Raw genomic sequence first — 20,724 nt, 5'->3', positions numbered from 1 at the left:
CTGATTATGTTACCTCTTAAGAGAAGGAGTGGGGGAATGGCTGGCCCTGAAAAAACAATTTATTTCATTGTAATATTAAAATCAATATGCATCGATTCAGAGGCTGCTAAAGGTGATTTTTATATACTGGATTCCACCAGAACTGAATCCTAGTACCAAGACAGAAAGAGTCCACATAGAGAGAGAGAAAGAGAGACAGACAGACAGACAGAAAAAGAGTGAGAGAGAGAGAGAGAGAGAGAGAGAGAGAGAGAGCGAAAGGGGGGTTACAATTGAACCAAAAACAAAAAGAGACTAGAGGTTACAAAAATACAGATTGGAAAGCAAAACAACGCAGCCCTAGAAAATACAATTGCCTTGGACAGAAAATCAGTGTATCAGGGAACTGTTGGATAATTAATTAACACCACAAGCACCAAGAACATTATATGCAGTCAAAAAGACTCCATAAAATAAGCAATCCCATTAGAATGACAAAAACTCTTTATCCTACAAGGCCATCTAAACCTAAGAACTCAGTGCAAAAAATGCACTTTTCACACAGTTGGTCCAGAACCTCTTCTCATGTATACACACCAATGCAAACAAGCCCTTATTCAGCTTTGTATTAGCATTGGCACGCAAAGTTTTATGTTAATCTTAAATGTACTGAATTTATTTGTGTTGAGGTTGAAAACATCTCACGATTATAACTAATAACAATTAACATTTTAGTCTAGTTACAGATAGCTGGATACATATAGTATATAGTCATGAACTTGCCTACCTAGCGAACTATTTATTTTATTTTCATCACAGATCACAACCACTTTATCTCATCATCACCATAAGAAGGGTACTATCCACCTGAATCTTTACTTTTTGTCAAATCATCAATACTGTTTTTGTTTTCTTCAGATGTAAAGAATGAAAGCTCTGTAAGACACTATGCTTAATGCCTGAAATGCAAAATGCTAATATATATGTGAGATTACATTCAGAAAAACTTCAGAAGTACAAGACACTTGACTGGCCAGTAGGTTTACAAGACATTTTGAGAGTGGATGCTGGTCTAATGCAGACAAACTTTGTAATTACAAATCAAAACAGTTTTGTAAATTTAAACCTTGCAAATATCCTGAATTTAAACTGTTTTAAGTATGTATAACCACATATCACACATCAGGCCTTCAGATACTGTATCTCAGCTTACCACAGCCTGAGGAACACCAAACTCCGACAAATTACAAACAAAAGAGACAATGTAGAGCAATAGACCGTATCTTTGATTGTTCATCGGTTTCAGTGCACATTTGTTTTTGCACTGTGTACTACTTACATGCACTTATGCAGTATATACACTCGCCATATTTAATGCCCATACATGACACTGAATTAAACTGAGACAGAGAAAGCGACTGAGTGAGACTGAGGCAGGAGAGAGTGACTGACTAAGAGGAAGGGAGGGAGGTAGGGAGGGAGGGAGAGAGGGAGAATTCCCTCCTGGTGGAATCAATACAGAGAGATGGAGTTTACACAATAGCGGGAGCTCCAGTGGAGCAGGTCTAATGCATCTCTGCAATCCAGCCCTCTCAGCATGAACCTTTCCTCTCTGCCCTCAGACAAACTGGCACAAAACACGCAAAACACACACACCTCACCATGAAACACACAGACACCTCACCATGAAACACACGCACACACATACACACCTCACCATGAAACACACACACCTCACCATGAAACACACACAACTCACCATGAAAAAACACACAACTCACAATGAAACACACACACCTCACCATGAAACACACGCACACACATACACACCTCACCATGAAACACACACAACTCACCATGAAAAAACACACAACTCACAATGAAACACACACACCTCACCATGAAACACACACACCTCACCATGAAACACACACACACCTCACCATGAAAAACACACACACGTCACCATGAAACACACACACTTCACCATGAAAAACACAAACACACACACACCTCACCATGAAAAACACACACACGTCACCATGAAACACACACACACCTCACCATGAAAAACACACACACGTCACCATGAAACACACAAACACACACACACCTCACCATGAAACACACACACACACCTCACCATAAAACACACACACACACCACCATGAAACACAGACACCTCACTATGAAACACACACACACACACACACCTCACCATGAAACACACAAACACACACACCTCACCATGAAACACACACACACACCACCATGAAACACAGACACCTCACCATGAAACACACACACAGGCACACACACACACACACATACACAGGCGCGCACACGCACACACACACACACACGTCCGTGCAGAAAACATATCCAAGGCAGCAGTATTCTCAGTGTTTTCTGTTCCCTGTTTTGATCAGCACTCTGGTACTTCAATTAGTTCTTGATGAATGAGCCCATAAGATCCAGTCCCCTCATTTCCCCCGTCGCCAGATATTTCAGCTATCATTATGAGATGAATTCTCAGTGAGCTTTGACTGAGGGAATCCGGCATTCCCTGGGAGAGCAGGCATAAATTAAACTTCTCCACTAAGTCCCAGCTTCCTTATGTAAAAAACCATATGCTTGGAAATGGTCATCAATTGAAAATGATGTGTATTAATGACTCAAGCTGTGTTTGTGGGGAAAAAAAGCGGGCACTAAAATCCACTGCGGATTTCTGGGAAAATCCAATCTCAGCTGGTCTTCAAAACTATTAGCAATGCCGAGAAGCAAGATCCCCACTGCAGTACAACACGCATTACCAGCTCCTTACCCATAACACACCGCTCCAGTAAGTCATGGAGGGCAGCTGTGGCATGAGGGCCGTTGGTGGGCCAGGTGAGATCTGTTATCGACACCAAACGACTCACCACCGCCATTATCACCACCATCGTCATCGCTGAGACCTTACCGGCGTCAATCATGGTAACTGCCAATCCTGTGCCTGTGATGCTCCTCCCTCGTATGGACGTGATGTTCAGGTCGATCCCACTCAGGCTGTGGAACTGCCCATGGTTCCACTGCAGGGGAACACACACATAAGGGCATCAGACTACAGGCACGCAGCCAGGCCTCACTTGTGGATGACCTTCGACCTTATTGTGCTCAGCATGAATTCACTTTACACAGCTTAAACAGACACAGAACATAACATGGAGGATGCATAAAACAGGAAAAACCTATAATGCACACATTTGTAGCATTACAGTACAAAATGTATGCATTACAATACATATAGCACCAGGGTTTGAATTGCGGGGGAACCAGGGGAAGCTCGGTCTCACCAAAACAAACTGGAGCCCACCTGGTCCACGACCACACCCCCCCCCCCACCTCGTCAACAATTACATACCCCCCCAAAAGCTGAGTATAATTCAAACCCTGTTACAGCCTTATACGTATGTGTGTATGCTTGAGAAGGTTCCTCTGCAGCTTGTAATGTGACCTAATGTGACCCAACTCATTAGTTGCCAATCAAACAAAAAAGCAGCTTAGTGCCAAACTGTCGTGACAACTGAGAATATGGAACAATCATCTAATTCCCCCACAAATAATCCTCTGACACCCCCCATACACCCCGCCACCTCCCCAAGCCGAACAGAGGGCCACACAGAGAGCATGCAGCAGGACAGCTGGGCTCATAAAGGGTTAAAGAGCTCTCATTAGATCTGAAGTGTAGCCAGGTAGCAGGGACACAGAATGTGTGTTAAATCTGGCACTGAGGTGATTTTCTGAATGTAATGACCCCCTGACACATCCTCGCTGACGCAATATGCCTTTTGTGCTCCGTTCCGCCCTCAAAAATCTCTACTGGACACACTTACTTTCTATTTGAAAGTAGATTTTCATATGAATTTGAAATAGCAGGCGATAAAAAAACAATAAAAATAAAACTTTTAAAACAGCAAAAAATCTGAAAAGCAGAGTGTGTTTATCATCTAAAGCGAGTGTTGTGTTTTTTCCTCCGTGGAATAAAAAAAAGCTACCAGATGAATCTAACTAAAGACAAAAGTAAACAAACCACAGCAGAGGGGTTTGGGGGTGGGGTGGTGTGTGTGTGTGTGCGTGCTGGGAGTGGGCGGGCACAGCAGGGGATATGAAGGGGAGCAGGGGCATCCGGGGAGCAGCAACGCTTTGTAGAAGGAGAAGAAAAGGTCTGTCAGCTGAATGGTCTGAGTGCTCAGCAGCACTGACCCCAGGGAATTCACTACCATGCAGGGCTGACTGGGGGCAGCACCGACCCTAGGGAATTCACCACCATGCAGGGCTGACTGGGCAGCACTGACCCCAGGGAATTCACCACCATGCAGGGCTGACTGGGCAGCACTGACCCCAGGGAATTCACCACCATGCAGGGCTGACTGGGGGCAGCACCAACCCCAGGGAATTCACCACCATGCAGGGCTGACTGGGCAGCACCGACCCCAGGGAATTCACCACCATGCAGGGCTGACTGGGCAGCACCAACCCCAGGGAATTCACCACCATGCAGGGCTAACTGGGGGTAGCACTGAACTCTCCCCCAAGAAATCTGTCTGTCTGCATTTCAGTTTGAAGCCAAGGAAGATCATTTAAACGAAAGGGAAATGCACTCTCCATCACCACAGTACACCACAAAGTCCTGATATTCAATGTTATTAAGGCTCTTCTGTCGAATACGAAGGATGGCATGTAGACACATTCATGCATACATACACAATCAAACTCTTGCAGGCACATGCACACTCACATTCAAGCACAATTAGACACATCCATGCACATCCACACAAACAGACACACACACACGCACACACACACACAGAAGCATGCACACACACACACACACACAAGCACGCACACGCACACACATAAGCACGCACACGCACACACACACACACACACACAACACACACACGCACACACACACACACACACACACACACACACACACACACATCTTGGACAGGCATGTTTTGTGCTCGTTTGTTTGTGTGTGAGTCTGTGACGAGCACACGCCCGTATTCGTGACCGTGTCTCTATCGGGGGATAATTCAGCATGATGAAGTGCTCTGCACATGAATATTGATTCGAATACGACAGCTGGGGAGGAATCTGAAGTCATCAGCAGTGAACGGAGCGGCTCTACCGGCAAGAAGAGAAGGACGGGGCAGAGGGCAGAGGATAGACACTAATGCACAGCACATGCTAAAACAGCACATGCTAATACACAGCACATGTTAATGTACAGCACACACTAATACACAGCATACCTCTAGGTTAATACATGGCACACGCTAATACACAGCACACACTAATGCACAGCACATGCTAATACACAGCACACACTAATACACAGCACACACTAATGCACAGCACATGCTAATACACAGCACACACTAATACACAGCACACACTAATGCACAGCACACGCTAATACACAGCACACACTAATACACAGCACATGCTAATGCACAGCACACACTAATACACAGCACATGCTAATGCACAGCACACACTAATACACAGCACATGCTAATGCACAGCACACACTAATACACAGCACATGCTAATGCACAGCACACACTAATACACAGCACATGCTAATACACAGCACATGCTAATACACAGCACACACTAATGCACAGCACATGCTAATACACAGCACACACTAATGCACAGCACATGCTAATACACAGCACACAATACTGCACAGGACATGCTAATACACAGCACACAATACTGCACAGCACTGGGATTGAACGCTGGTAGCTGTGTGCGGATCAGTGGTCAGGGAGCTGACTCATTGCCTGAGGGTCACAGCGTTTGCGAGTTTGAACCCCATTCCCTGCCTGCTGAGGACCTGAGTGTGGTGTAAACGATGTGAGAGGCAGACCCACCAGCTCCCACTGCAGGGGCCAGCATGGGTCATTAAACTGTAGAGTATTGCTGCTGACCCTCTCAGAGTTAAAGAGGCTGGACACATTACCAGAGTTTCCAGGGTATGGTGACTGCAGCTCAGCAGGAAGAGAGAGAGACTGAGAGAGAGAGCAAAACAAGAGAGAGAGAGAGAGAGAGACAGACACAGATCTGAAATACCTCACTCTTGTACTCTCATCTTCATCACTTCATCACAGTGCACACATGTACGTACACACACACACACACACACACACACGCCAGGGCTGCTAGGAGCAGCGCATTATGGTTCTTGGTTCCAAGGTCTGTTTTATGTACTGAAATGAATAAATGCATCAGTTTCAGAGTAAAAAGCCCCATTAAGGCTCAACTTTCTCATAACACTATTCATAACTGCACAACTGCCCTTTCCTACAACTCCCTCCCCTTCTCCCTTTCCCTAGCTATTTGTCTCACCCCCTCCCCTCTCCCCACTCTTTCTCTCTCTTGCTCTCAGTGAAAACAGAGAGAGGCATCACCACAGTGAGAAGAGCCTCCCTGCAGCACTACGTGACAGACACACAAACACACCAAAAACACACGCACGCACACATGCGCACACAAACAAACACACATAAAAACACACACACACACACACACAGAACTCGCAACACACAAATACACCTAAAAAACACACAACGCACAAACACACACACAGCTCACAATACACAACCACACACACACATACCCTGCACACCCAGCAACACGCATAGTAATGCAAATACTGGTCCAGTCCCTTGATGAAGGCTTGCTTGTCTCTGTACTGGTTTTGCTGTCTCTGGACCCACTACATCAGCAGAACCAGCACAGAACACAGCCACCACATCAGGAAAGGCCACCTTCCATTCACACCATTCACTCACAAATAGAAAAATAAATAGAAAAGTAAATAAGACAAAGGTGTGAAATACATTTTTAGAAATGTTTAAGCTATGACAGGATTTCCCCCCCCCATTCTTCTCATTTCAAAACAATTAAAAATTAACACCCGTCACTGAGGTGTCTTTGGGCCCCACCTCACAAAGACAGAGGGGGTTTGGGTCCTGCCAGGAATTCTGTGCTCACAGGGCTCGCTGTGGGTGGGTGGGGACTTAATCAGCACATACACAAGCCTCAAAAATAGTTAAAGATTTACTATTAAAAACAGAGCATTAAACCCCTTTCCCAGAAATAAACCCAGTATCCCCAAGAAATCTGGAAATGGCATTTAGAAGTGTCTTCATGGTGAAATGTGCAGGGAAACCAAACATGCCATTTTGTAAACTGAATACAGTATGTTGTGCAGTGAACAAAACATTTACTGTGATTCATAATTTTTTAAAACAATGTTACAGCTAATTAAAGAGTACCCCCTCAGCATATTAGAACTATTAAATATGCAATATTGAAAATAACAAACAAATCAGTCCTGTTATTATCATAAATGACACACTCAGATATTTTTAACATATTTTTAACGATTTTGCATCAAGTTCATCTTCAAAGCCATAGAAAAATCCAGGCCTCAAAGGTGACACAATAGCCACCAAGGAAACATGACCCAACTGGCCCAATGCTGGCCATGTCATTTTCATCACTAGGCAAACATTTGAAACATTTGTTCATCAGAACCTGACAAGAATGCTAACACTAGCCACCAGCAACGGCCCAAAGAAAATCATACAAGTTTCCCCTTCATGCATTCCGTTCTTTGGCACACAAAATGTGACTAATCCTCTTTATTCTAATGTACTAATCTCTATCACCAATGTAGGCTGCTAACTGATAGTCACGTTTGGTCATGTTATCTGCAGGCATCTGTGTACCATTGCTGGTGGCAAATCTGGCCATGCCATCAATTAGCCTCAGTTAGCTCCAGATGGAAAAACACGTTGGAGTAAATTGATTGCACCATTCAGAATTCCAAGAGTGGTGGCTTACTGGTAACATACTCCAGGGAAATGTAGGGTGCCATGAGTGGACCAACACTGGCTGCTCCTGATAACTAGCAATAGTCGGTTAATTGCAGTACTACTAACAATACTAAACAATAGTAGAGTTGTCCTTTGATGGTAACCATTGCACACCCTATCCAAGAAATATCCTACACTGATTGAACCAACCAGGACACAACAGCCAGGCCTCAACAGTGAACATCACCAGGACACAACAGCCAGACCAACAGCAGTGAACATCACTAAGACACAACAGCCAGACCACTGCAGTGAACATCACCAGGACACAACAGCCAGACCACAGCAGTGAACACAGGGGTGTGCGAGAGGGTGAATGTGGGGGGGCATCTTTGGTCAAAATCAATCATTTGATATGTTTTCTAATACATATGCAAGTTTACTGATATATGAAGAAAGCAGTGTAAAGTATTGTTATCCATACCCAAAGCCCCCTCCTGATCGCATGCCAACAACCTGACTGAAATAACAGCAGTTCAGCGCAGCTGCAGCTATGTACAGTAGATACCAAGAGCAGGTTGGGAAGTTACTGGGCAGGCATTATAAAGTCTCAGAGTGTCAGAGCTGATGTTGTTCTTGGTGACAAACTCAAACCGTTTGATGATGAGGAGATTCCTGGAGCTCCTCCTGTGCTCTGCAGGAAGGAGAGGGGGGCATTCCTGGTGGGTCTGCAGTGCGAATCTCATCGTCACGGTCTGGATCACACACGCCTCTGGGTGCACGATTATTAATCATTTCAGCTGTGCTACATTTAAAGTTCTCTTTTCAATCTGTGACCAATTTAATTTAAGCCCCATTAGCGTAACGCGAAACACAGGTGGCTCAGCGTCTGACACACTTTGAGCGCAGAAATAACCATTAAGCAAAGTCACACAATCTAATAACATTTATTATCAGAAGAACGAGGCCCCTTGAAACAACCGGTTTGATAACACGGTAATCAAGTGACAGACTAGACCTCCTTTGTCCGCTGCAAACGTCTTCATGACGTAAAGTTACACTATGCGGTAAACGGTCCAGTAAAACGAGAAACTTTTTAGAAATATTTCAACCTCGGTTCATTCGTCATCTTTTGGTCATCCAAACAATAAACAATCTGCAGGTACTGAGATGAAAAGACATGGTTTTGAAACTCTGAGTATGGGTCAGGATCTCAATAAAATAAAATCCATACATACCCTACATCCTTCTGTGTGTTCCTAACAGACTCCGTTATTTGACATTTAAGCATAATGCTGATGTTAAACACCAAGTGGTTAACACAACGCAACCCCAGACTTGAAAATGCTGGCAAGCTACAGTTCACCAGCCTAATGGGGCTCAGAGATTAGAGCTCTTACTGACAGTATAGTTTTGTGATCTCATTTCTTAACAGATTTTTAATGAAAATAAAACAGAAGAAAGTGAGTGAATCTCAATGAGCAGGCAGAAATAAATCATCACATTTTTGAAAAGAAAAAAGAAAAAGAACAGATGGAGGATTAATGGGCAAATCCTTTAGAAACCACTGGAATTGTATCATTCTGCTCTAGAATCTCAGGATAATTCAAGGAAAGCAACTATTAAGCAAAGCTTCAGTAAACCTAAAAGAACGGAAAAGAAAAAAAAATGTAATTGTAAGACGTGTATTTCAAAGAGAAGTATTTTCCTTCAATATTAAATCAAGTTTATATATCTGTCACATAAATGCTTAATGCTTACCAAAAAAACATGCTTAACATTGTTTTAGATATGAGCCAGTTGTTGAACTATTGTGTCACATCAAAATAGCTATAAATGTTGCATTTATGTGGACATTTGTGTATTTAAACTACACACATGTTGAAGCCTGCTTTTCAAAGCAGCATTTGTGGCATTTATTGGTCATATATTTATTATATTCGTTATTTAAATGATCTATTTTTTCAACAGACAGGCCTTCCCCGAATACACTTGGTCAAATAAAAACAAATCATGAGCTGTAAATCAATCAATTTGAGTATTGTTAATATACACTGTAGTCAGGGTTACAGTCAGCTTTACAGTAAGGACTAAAGGTCCCAGAAATTTCACAGAAACCTCTTCATTTCAGAAGTGCTTTCATTTCAGTTGTTCCTAATTAAAGTCTCATCAGTGCTTAGAGGAGTCAGAGATACTAGGAGTGCAGTCTAAGTGTAATTCCCTCACCAGCGTTTTTTGTCCACCCGTGGGCATGTGCTTAGCCTGAGCAAACTAACATTTTCCACCATATGGAAGAGCTTCTCAATATGGGAGATAAGCGGGTGCACAAGGTGGGTCTGAATACCTGCTTTAAAAAAAAGCATGACTTTGACTTAGCCAGAAATGCAACAGTAGGTGTATACATCTTCTGAATAGCGCATGAAACGTATTTCACAGAAATTGTTTTCAAAACCTGAAGGTGGGCTTTTAAAAATCACTGTCATTTCCATATGAAACAGCGTCAGCTTTGATCCCCAGGCCCATTGTGCCATTGTGAGGCACAGACCAAAGCTTACACACTCATTTACGTCAGGTATTACATGCAGGCTATATTTGTATCCAATTTTCTCAGTAATTCTGTATGTGTGAGACATCCACGGGTGCAAGGTCCTTAAAGGCTAAAAAATAATTAATGTTTTAAGAATGTTTGATATTATAAAATACACGGGCCTAAGACTAAAAACAAAAAACGAAACTCTGCCATCAGAAGGAAAAAAACACAAAGCGCTGTGCCAGGGGAGGCACTTCCATCACCACACAAAAATGTTTCTCCGCATTTAGAGTCAGCAAGACACCTTTTATAGGGAGCTTGTGATTTTGAAAGCTCGCCATATAATTATTAAACAAATGAAACGGGGGAGAGCTGCAAGTCACTGTAATTCACACATATATTTTAAATTGAAAATAAAAAACCCCGGTTTTCTCCGGGAAGTGATAATTAATCGGGCTGTGCAATTATGTGCTGATGAGCACTGCGGAGTGGATGCGGAGTGGATGCGGCATGCGATGCGGCGGTGCAGGAACGCGGGCTGTGTCTGTCTGGTCCTCCGCCCGTCCGTTCCTGCGTCTGTCCGGGTCACGCTGACCGTCCCCTTCAGCTGGTGACCTGTGGGCGGGGCTTAAAAAAAACCCACAGCGCCGCCGGTCTGCCGCGCCACCTTTGTGCGATCAGAGGGAAAGGTTCCTCCTAATCAGTGCTGTCAATCATCCAGGGTTTCAGTGTGTAGCCTGGCGGCCACCCCAGAGCTGTTACATCTGACAATACTGAGGTAAAAAAAAACAAAAAAATCATATTACACTAATTTCGTAGATGCTCTTATCCAGAGCGGCTGACGGTGTACGAGTGCACATCACATCCATAACAAGTGCAAAGAATAGAATCCTAAAACACAAGAACAGAACCATAACGTGAAGTAGAATACAGGATATACGTGTTTGAGGGGTGGAAATGAGCAAAGAACCATGGTGCACTTTGAAGAGGTGGGAAAGGATTCTGCTCCCGGCCACAGTGTGAGGCTTGATCCAACATTAGGGGATCAGTCGAGGCTGGCATCATGACTGGGAGGAAGGTCTACAGAGGGAGGCTGAGGACTGATTGGAGGTGTGGTGGATCTATTCTATTAACTGCCCTGTCAGTCAACAGCAAGGTTTAAACTGAGCAGTAACAGGCAGCCAATGAAGTGAGATAAGGCGGGTGTGACATCAGCATGCTTGCGATGACTGCAGACATGCCACGTATTAGCATTCTGTATTAGCTACATGGAGACCAGCAATAAGGGAACTGCAGTAGTCCGGATGTGAGGGTACCAGAGCCTGGAAAAAGAGCTGTGTTTATATCAGGGGTGCATGGTATGGAAATTCTGGGGTTGATATCAATAACCAATATTTTTCTGATCATATTGGCCAACAACTGTCCTTCTACATTACAGCATGAATGCAAACTGCAACCAAGTTTACACAGTCATGTTAGAAGCACATGAGCACAAAACTCAACTTACAAAGCAAAAAATGCCAAAAATTTTACTTAACAAAATATTTAAACTCTCTGTATAGCGTTGCTTGTGGGTTTGGCTGGTAAAAAATATAAATAAAGAATAAACGAGGCTGACTTAATTTACAGCATCAGCGGTGCATCAAATGTGGCACCTCTGTGCTGCATGCAGACTGCATCAACATTTCAGCCATAATCCTAGCACTGAGCCAGTACCAGTCAGTTCATTTCAAGCTATCAGCAGCTGATACCAATACGACCAGGCTATTACCATGCATCTCCCGGAGATATAATCAGTACATGCCGCACCTCTGGTGATTCAGAAATCACACCTTGTGATTTTCCAGTTTTTAATATCTTGTACGGTCCAGTTCCGAGACACCTCATCACCGAAGTAATTCAACAGCCATTTCAGTTTTATTTGTATGCTACAGCCAGAGTGGGACCTTGTATAACAGGGCCGCCCAATCCTGTTCCTGGAGATCTACTGTCCTGTAGGTTTTAACTCTGAGGTAGCGTTGAGCTGTTAATTAGTAGGCAGGTGCGCCGAATTATGGTTGAAATGAAAACGGACAGGACTCTTAGTAGATCTCCAGGAACAAGGCTGGGCAGCCCAACTGTGTAATATTGAGCAGTTTCTCCCTGACTGAAGAGAAGGATTGGAACCCCGCCCCTGAACTGATCTGAGATCAGCTGTGGGTTCCGCGGGCGACCACGGAACATTAAAACCCACAGCGGTGCCAAGGCTTCCAGCCGCTGGCAGAGACAGACACTACATCAGCACATCAAACTGTCACACTCACTCTGTCAGCATAACACCGCCAACATAACAACACATAAACGTGTTAAATATACATGCTGCCAGCATTTAAAGGAAGAAAAACACCAAAAAGGCACATAAATATGATATTAACTCCAGACACTGACAGAGAGCGAGCGAAAGAGGGAAAGATATTGAGAGGGGGGGGGACAGAGAGACAGAACAGTAAAAAAGGGGAAAGCGAGAGGCAGGGAAGAGGGGGGGAGGGAGACAGAAAGGGAGAAGTGGGGTAAAGAGGGCACGGAAGAGATAGAGGAAAAAGAAAAAGGGAGAGGGAGAGTGATTGGCATTTGGAGGTGTGCGTTTCGGGTTGTGCAGACGTGTGGAGCTGCTCTGATATCAGCGCTGACATTTTGGGCACAGCGATGCCCCCCCCCACTCCCCCTACCCCCCCACCTCCCCCTCCTGGGACCGCAGCGCCAGTGACAGCACCCCTCCACACCGCTGTCAATCTCCCCCACCTGTCAATCACACTTCTGCCCCTATTATCACTTCTGAGCCCAGACTACCCCCCCCACCTGCACTGACCACTGATCCATATCTCCATCCCTGCCCCTGCTCTGAGAGAACAGACAGAGAGACAGAAGGGAGGGGAGAGGGAAAGAGAGAGCCAGAGAGAGAGAAAAAAGATAGAGGGAGAAGGAGAGATTGAGAAGGTGGGGGAGAGAGAGAGAGATTGAGGAGGAGGAGGAAGAGAAAAATACAGAAGGAGGGAAAGAGATGGAGAGGGAGGGGGAGAGAAGGGAAGAGAGACACTGATACACTCTACCCCCTCCCCCCTGTGGAGCTCAGTCTATTGTGTCAGCTCTCAGAAGTGCTCAGTTTGACTGGCAGCCTGTCACAGATCAGTTCCCTGCTAAAGCGGCTTGGCAGGCAGGGTGACGGGGCAGGAAGGGATCTAAGTGGGTTTATCAGAGCCTCTTAACGCCTCGTGAGCTCCTCCACACAAAGGAGAGGGGTATTAAACATCTAAAGCAAACCCAAAAGCGTGAAAGCCCCTTATAGGCTGCGGGGAGCCGATGTGACTGAATTCTTAAACACCTTCTGTGGATGTTACTCACTCGGCCTGAGGAGTCAGGAGTCAGGGCCTCTCACAGAAAGGCGCACACACACACACACACACACAAATGCACACACACACACATGCATACACACGCACACACACGCACGCTCACAGACACGCACACACACACACACACACACAAATGCACACACACACACACACATGCATACACACGCACACACACACACACACACACACAGACACACATGCATACACATGCACACGCACACACACAAATGCACACACACACACACACACACACACACACACGCATACACACTCACACACACACATGCATACACACGCACACGCACACACACACACACACGCACGCACGCTCACAGACACGCACACACATGCACACACACACCTACACACAGATACATATGCACACACACACAAATGCACACACACACACGCACACGCACAGAAATATACACACATGCACTCTCACAGAAATACACTCAAATTTACACGCATACACACTCACAAACAAGCCCAAATTTCTGAGAAAAACCACAACAACTTAGAGTGCATAGATAGTGGCAACCCATATCTTTATCAGAAGCTGCATGCGTGTGTGTGTGTGTGTGTGTGTGTGTGTGATGCATGCAAGAGTGAGTGTGTGTGCACATGTGCATACTTAGTCTGTGTGTATGGTTAGTGAGCATGCATGCATACATGTGTGCCTGTGTGTGTGTGTATGAAATAGGAACAGCACTAGAGGTGACCTGTGAGTAGGTCAGTGTTGGCGGGGGGTCATCGCTTGTCTGTCTAGGAGACGTGCTTTAAAAGGTCAGGGCAGTGCAGGGCCTCGGGGAGAGGGTTCGGGTCCTGTCCCGCCCCCCAGCGGGAGAGAGGATGCTGGGAGTCAGGAGCTGGCCGAGCAGGAGCCCCATTCTGCTCTGTTTTGCGTCACAGACACAAGCCCTCAGCACACAGAATATCATTACTGTCACACAGCAGAACTGTGAGCTTGAGCTTTCCCTCACAGATATTAACCCTTTCAGTTCTACTCAACAGCGAACGCTTTGAGTACGGATTTCCGAAGTCCTTAGACAGTCAACTCACAATATCATTTTATTTATTAACTCTTCAGGGCATCATGCATAGCAACAAATAATGTACTTGCAGAATACCTGACAGAAATAAACAGTAGTGTTTACAAACTGTTTTACAGAATAAATGGTGATTTCGCACATTAACATCAAAAATAGCCTGCATGCAATAGTACATCTGTCACAAGACATTTTTATGTGATTAGGTAACTGTCAGCAAACAAAACATTACATTACATTACAGGCATTTGGCAGACACTCTTATCCAGAGCGACATACAACAAAGTGTATAACCATAACCAGGAACAAGTATGACGAAACCCCTAGAGAGAAGTACCGGTCCAAGTGCAGGGAACAACCGCATAGTTCAACTTGGACCCTGAAGGTTAAACTGATTAACGCTAACAACGAGAACGGCAACAACGCAGTCTATGGAAAAATACAAGTAGTAGTTAAGACTACTACTAAAGCAAAGAGTCAGTAGAACTGAAAGTAAGTTATGGTGACATAAGTAGCAATTAACAAGTATGTAAAATACTATAGATTACTGCATATAGAACCAATAATGCAATGATAATGTGCATTCGGTCTACCAGACTGGAGCAAGGACAAAGCATTTTAATACGTCTGACAGGTGCAGTTAATAGATTGGCTCAAATAATCTGCCTTAATGTTACAGAATGTGTTCTTTACATATGGGGAATTCGACTGGAAACTCAACTCACACTAGATAGCCAGCTGGATAGCTGTGCCTCAATATTTATGTCACTAGTAAGCTAGGTAATTAATGAACCACTGTTAATTAAACACCCTATGCTAACTAACAAGTTAACAGCAATTCAGGGAATGACAGGATATGTGACAGACTAGCTTACTACAATTCAGAAATTTTATTGTGACCAACTAGAAGCTAGCAAGCCATGCACCAGCTGTGTTAATGAAACACTGCTTCGCTGGATCACTGTCCAGCTGACTACACCAAAGGTCCAATAAAACAAATATAAGGCAGGGTTTTATGTCCTACTTTGTTATCACACTAGCTATTTGAGCCACAGAACAATATGACGCAGGATTTAGATGTTCAAGTATAATAAATACACTTCAGAAATATATTTTTGTTAGCTGCAGAAATGATATGTCTTTTTAAACAAGAGTATACATCCTTTGGTAATTATTTGTCAATTATAAGTGAGCAATAATTACCAAAGCAAGTGAGAAAAGCAATGAAAATATGTTTCACTGAAATAACACCGTGCACACATCTTCCAGTAAATATTTTCTTTTTTAACCTTCATGCCCTGCAATTGGCTGCTAAGAATAGTTATTTGGCTGAAGACAGTTGTTTTTGATTGAAGTAGACATTACACGTTTGTATTTGGGCCTCTGCATTTGCACTGACCTGCCTAAGCTGTAGGTCAGCTGTACCTGAGGTCATTGAGGGGTGTTTCTGCAGTAGGTCTACCAGGGCTGACTGCACATTGGCCGGTCACAGAAAGAGTAGAGGCCAGAGGCCATCTGAGTCAAGCCAGGTGTCCTTAATGATGCTTACTCTGAACTAGCACGCAGAGTGTGCGTATGTATTTATAATTCATGTTAGAAAATGAGCCTTTGCCTCCCATTCACATCTGTGTGTCATTATCTACATTCACCATCATCGGTTACATTTACATTTCTCAAAACCAGAATAACAAAAGCACAAGCATCAGAAGTTCTTCCTCTAGTATAAGCTAGAAAGCAAACACACAAATCTAGAATAAGATGTCACTCGATAATTTACAGACAAACACAATATAGGAAGGTGCAGGCTGAGCCAGAGAAATTACACAGTAAAAGTACTCTGGGGTCAGGAGCAGTGGGCAGTTAGTGACTCCAGTTAAAATGCAAACCACATTACTGACTGTAAATAGGTCTGCGCATGTTCAGTTTAAGGCAGATCAATGGAAATGCGAGTATGTAGCATTTGTGTGCTCATTTGTGTGCGTGTTTGTGCATGTGCATGTGCATGTGCATGTGCTGGTATGTTTGTGTGTGCACGCGTGTGAAGAATGGTCAGTCCCAAGGACCTGCCTTTGCAGGGGCTCATTCTTAATTGAAACATTTCAGAAAAGCCTGGTAATTATGTCATTAGTGCCGCAATTAGCACTGTGGATAATTGTTAGTTTACTCCGAGGGAACCGTATGTGTCATGTTTTACACCATCAAACAAACTTCCACCTCCCACAAATACCGCTGTCCCGCATCCCCTCCACCTCTCCCCGATGGCCGCTTCCGAAATGCCATCAGCCCAGGAATGGCCATCTGTTTGTACTCAGAGTGCGAGTTCCTGCGGCAAATGTGAAAGCAGGGCGCGCTCGCCATTCCCAGAGACGCGCATTTGTAAATCAGTTCGGAGCGGGAAGTCAACAGACAGAGTTGACAGCCCACAGGTGGCTGACGACTTCCTTCTGAGATACACAAACAAACCCATCAAGAAAAAGGAAAGAAACAAGCTGTTGGGATGAGTCACACTTTTGAATAGTCGCACTAAGTGTATATTATTCGATTAGCTTGTTAGTGTTGTGTAGCAATTTTAATTGAATTTGTGCTGTAAATGATTTTTAATGCTGACTGTAATTAAACCAGGAAGTAGCCTATATTGTGTTCAGAAACAACAGGTAACGTGTAAAGTTCCCACTGCCATCTGGTGGCTGTTTAATTTATTGTGTTTACACACGCTTTGCTGTAGCTAGATAAAACATTTTCCTCAGAATGAATTTAGCTAGCTAGCGTACACTGGTGTTTGGCTGATTTAAGTGTGAGATGGCTGGCCAACTTTAGCTAGAGAAATGGAAATTTTCCTTTGCTCAGTCCTTTCAAAGTAGTCACGTACCTGCACTAACCATGCACAGTATCCTGACTAATGCAACCAAAATAAGCTTCCATTTACGAGACACCTGGTTAAACACTATTTAGGCTGACCACCATGCAGTTTCCAGCAGCATTTTGTGGGTTGAGAGACATGAAAAAGACTATTGAGAAAGCACACATTTTAAAGAAATCTGTTTTTGGGCTTTGGCTGTAACAATATCAAACAAGTTCACAGAAATAGCTATTCTGGGAAGCGTATTTGCATGTTGCTAACTGCAGTTCAATAGACCATGTCATGTATAAAGATGTAATATTTAACAAATATGAAACCAAGTGAATTTTTTGGACCTTATTCTCAGCCTCAATTATACATCAGCTGCATTGAATTTGAATGTCACATGTGACAGGGCTTTAATATGGCAATCAAAATTCCCTTCTGTCTCTCATATTATTCTCCTGAATCTCCATCTCTCACACTCTAACAGTACTCCCCTAAATCTCCGTCCTCCAGCTCTCTCACCACTACTACTCTCTCTCTAATACTATTATCTTGAATCTCCATCTCTCTTTCTAAAGCTGCTCCAACATCTTTCTCCACTTCTCTCACTAATACTGCTACCCTGGAATCTGCTCCACATGTGTTATACGCATTCTTAAATCTCTTCTTCTCTTCCTGATATGGTTCTTCTAAATCTCCACCACCTCTCCCTCACTCATACACCAAAAAAGTTCTCAGGTTTTTATTTAAAATGTCAGGAGAATCCGTCCCTTCCTCACCCAAGAAGCCGCAAAGCTCCTTGTAAAAGCCCGTCCCATTTCTTTGCATTGCAGTGCCTAGCGGCTAGCCTACAGCCTGTGCCATCAGGCCAGTGCAGCTGGTCCAGAATGTTTCTGCCAGCCTGGTCTTCAACCTGCCTAAATTCACACAGCACACCACTGCTGAGCACCCTTCACTGGCTTCCAATGGCTGTCTGCAGTCAATTCAGATCCCTCACCATGTCATGCCAGGCTGCCAATAGTACTGCCTCTACCTATCATCAAACAACGTTCACACCAAACATTCCAACGAGACATCTCGCTTGAGCGTCCTCCCGCCAGCTGGCTGTCCCATCCCCTCCAGTGTCTGGCAGCGGTTCCTCACTGTCCCCGGAACGACATTCCCCAAATCAACAAGGAGGATTCACTGGCCCATCTTCCTAGCCCTAACCATATAAAAACTCTTCAGATTACACTCTGACGTTTTGATTTGATACAAAATAGATACATTTTTCAATTTAATAAAAAACTTTACTCCATCTCTTAGGTCTTGAGGCACACAGCTTAATTGCGGTACTTTTATGCTTGTTAATTTGTATGTTTCTAGCTCTAGTGGTGTTTGCTTACCATGCAAAAGCACTTTTGTAAGTAACTTTAAATAAAAGTGTGTGCTTAATGACAAAATTGTAAATTGTAACTGACTCACTTAATGAATGTTAGTAATGTCCTTATCTATTTGTTAGGGTTGAGAAATGGGATGGGCCTTTCTGCCTCTGACCTTTGACCCTGGATCAGTTTACCCCAATCCAGAAGCAAGCCCCAACTATTCAGAAAAACAATATGGAGCTGATCCAGAGTCAGCCGTTTGAATCCATCTGCATCCAGGTCTCCTCCCCTGGGCTGTCACAAGGCTTGTCCGTAGGTGACAGTTACCCTGGCAACGCCTCATGGCAAGGAGGGTTTTAGAATGTGGTCTGCAAAGGAGGGTGAGGGGGAGGGGACAGGGAGATATGAAGGATACTACTGCACTGCTCTCACACACACCCCCAGGTCACATAGTGTCATGAGTGACAGCGTGTGTGTGTGTGTGCGGTAACCCACCAGTCAGACCTCTAACCGCAGCACACGTCTGCACCGTTAGTGCCCTTCTGTCTTGGGAAATAACCTCCAGGCTATATTAAAACAATTTCTAAAAAAATGAACAAATAACAGGAAGCGCTTGTTTGCATAATAAATACGCCGCCAGAAATGAGATGCTTCGGGGACCTTGTTCTCGGATCGTACGGTTTGATTTACAGAAGAATGCGTTTAGTTCTGGGCGTTTTCAGCCCGATCCTCCTCCGTGTGGACGGGCAGTGCGTGGAGCTCACAGAGGAAGTGCCTGCTCAGCGCTCTGGCTCCTCACTGCACTCTGCCTCCTCTACACAGACCCTCCCCACTGCTTCACAGCTCACTCCACGCCTCCCACGGCTGCACCGCTCACCTGCAGCCTCGCACACCAGCCTACACCTGCAGCCAATCCACAGCCAGCTACACCGCTACAGCCTCAGCCACACCTCGCATACACAACCAGCTACAACCCCGCTACACCTGCAGCCAATCACACAACCAGCTACAACCCCGCTACACCTGCAGCCAATCACACAGCCAGCTACAACCCCGCTACACCTGCAGCCAATCACACAACCAGCTACAACCCCGCTACACCTGCAGCCAATCACACAGCCAGCTACAACCCTGCTACACCTGCAGCCAATCACACAGCCAGTTACAGCCTCACTACACCGGCAGCCAATCACACAGCCAGTTACAACCCTGCTACACCTGCAGCCAATCACACAACCAGCTACAACCCCGCTACACCTGCAGCCAATCACATAGGCAGCTACAATCCCTGTACACCTGCAGCCAATCACACATGCAGCTACAACCCCACGACACCTGCAGCCAATAACACAACCAGCCACAACCCCGCTGCACCAGCTACAATCCTGCTACACCTGCAGCCAAGCATACAGCCAGCTACAACCCAACTACACCCGTAAACAATCATACAGCCAGCTACAATCCTAACAAATGTACCTGAATACCTTTACACCAGTATAAACACAAAAATGCCCTGTAAGCCAACACACACATACACACACACCAGTACACGTCTACCAATACACAAATTTGCATTAAATCAAATGCATGCGTATATACAAACATGTACATTACACCACTATGCACAAACACTTACACCATATGCATATGCCTGTACATTCACCATTACACATAAACAGGTATATGTG

The 20,724-nt window shown here is 44.5% G+C and overlaps 1 long non-coding RNA gene across 1 annotated transcript in view; it reads right to left on the bottom strand.

The window, feature by feature from the left end:
• Positions 1–8,614: 8,614 nt before the first annotated feature.
• Positions 8,615–20,724, bottom strand: part of LOC135258679 (uncharacterized) — a 29,679-nt gene continuing 17,569 nt past the window's right edge. Inside the window, exon 3 of the long non-coding RNA XR_010331059.1 lies at positions 8,615–11,159. This is a non-coding gene — a long non-coding RNA (uncharacterized LOC135258679). The remainder of the gene's footprint in view (positions 11,160–20,724) is intronic.

The sequence above is a fragment of the Anguilla rostrata genome, chromosome 1 (genome assembly GCF_018555375.3).
Source record: "Anguilla rostrata isolate EN2019 chromosome 1, ASM1855537v3, whole genome shotgun sequence".
Classification (NCBI taxonomy): domain Eukaryota; kingdom Metazoa; phylum Chordata; class Actinopteri; order Anguilliformes; family Anguillidae; genus Anguilla; species Anguilla rostrata.
This window is presented reverse-complemented; position numbering and strand designations above follow the sequence as displayed.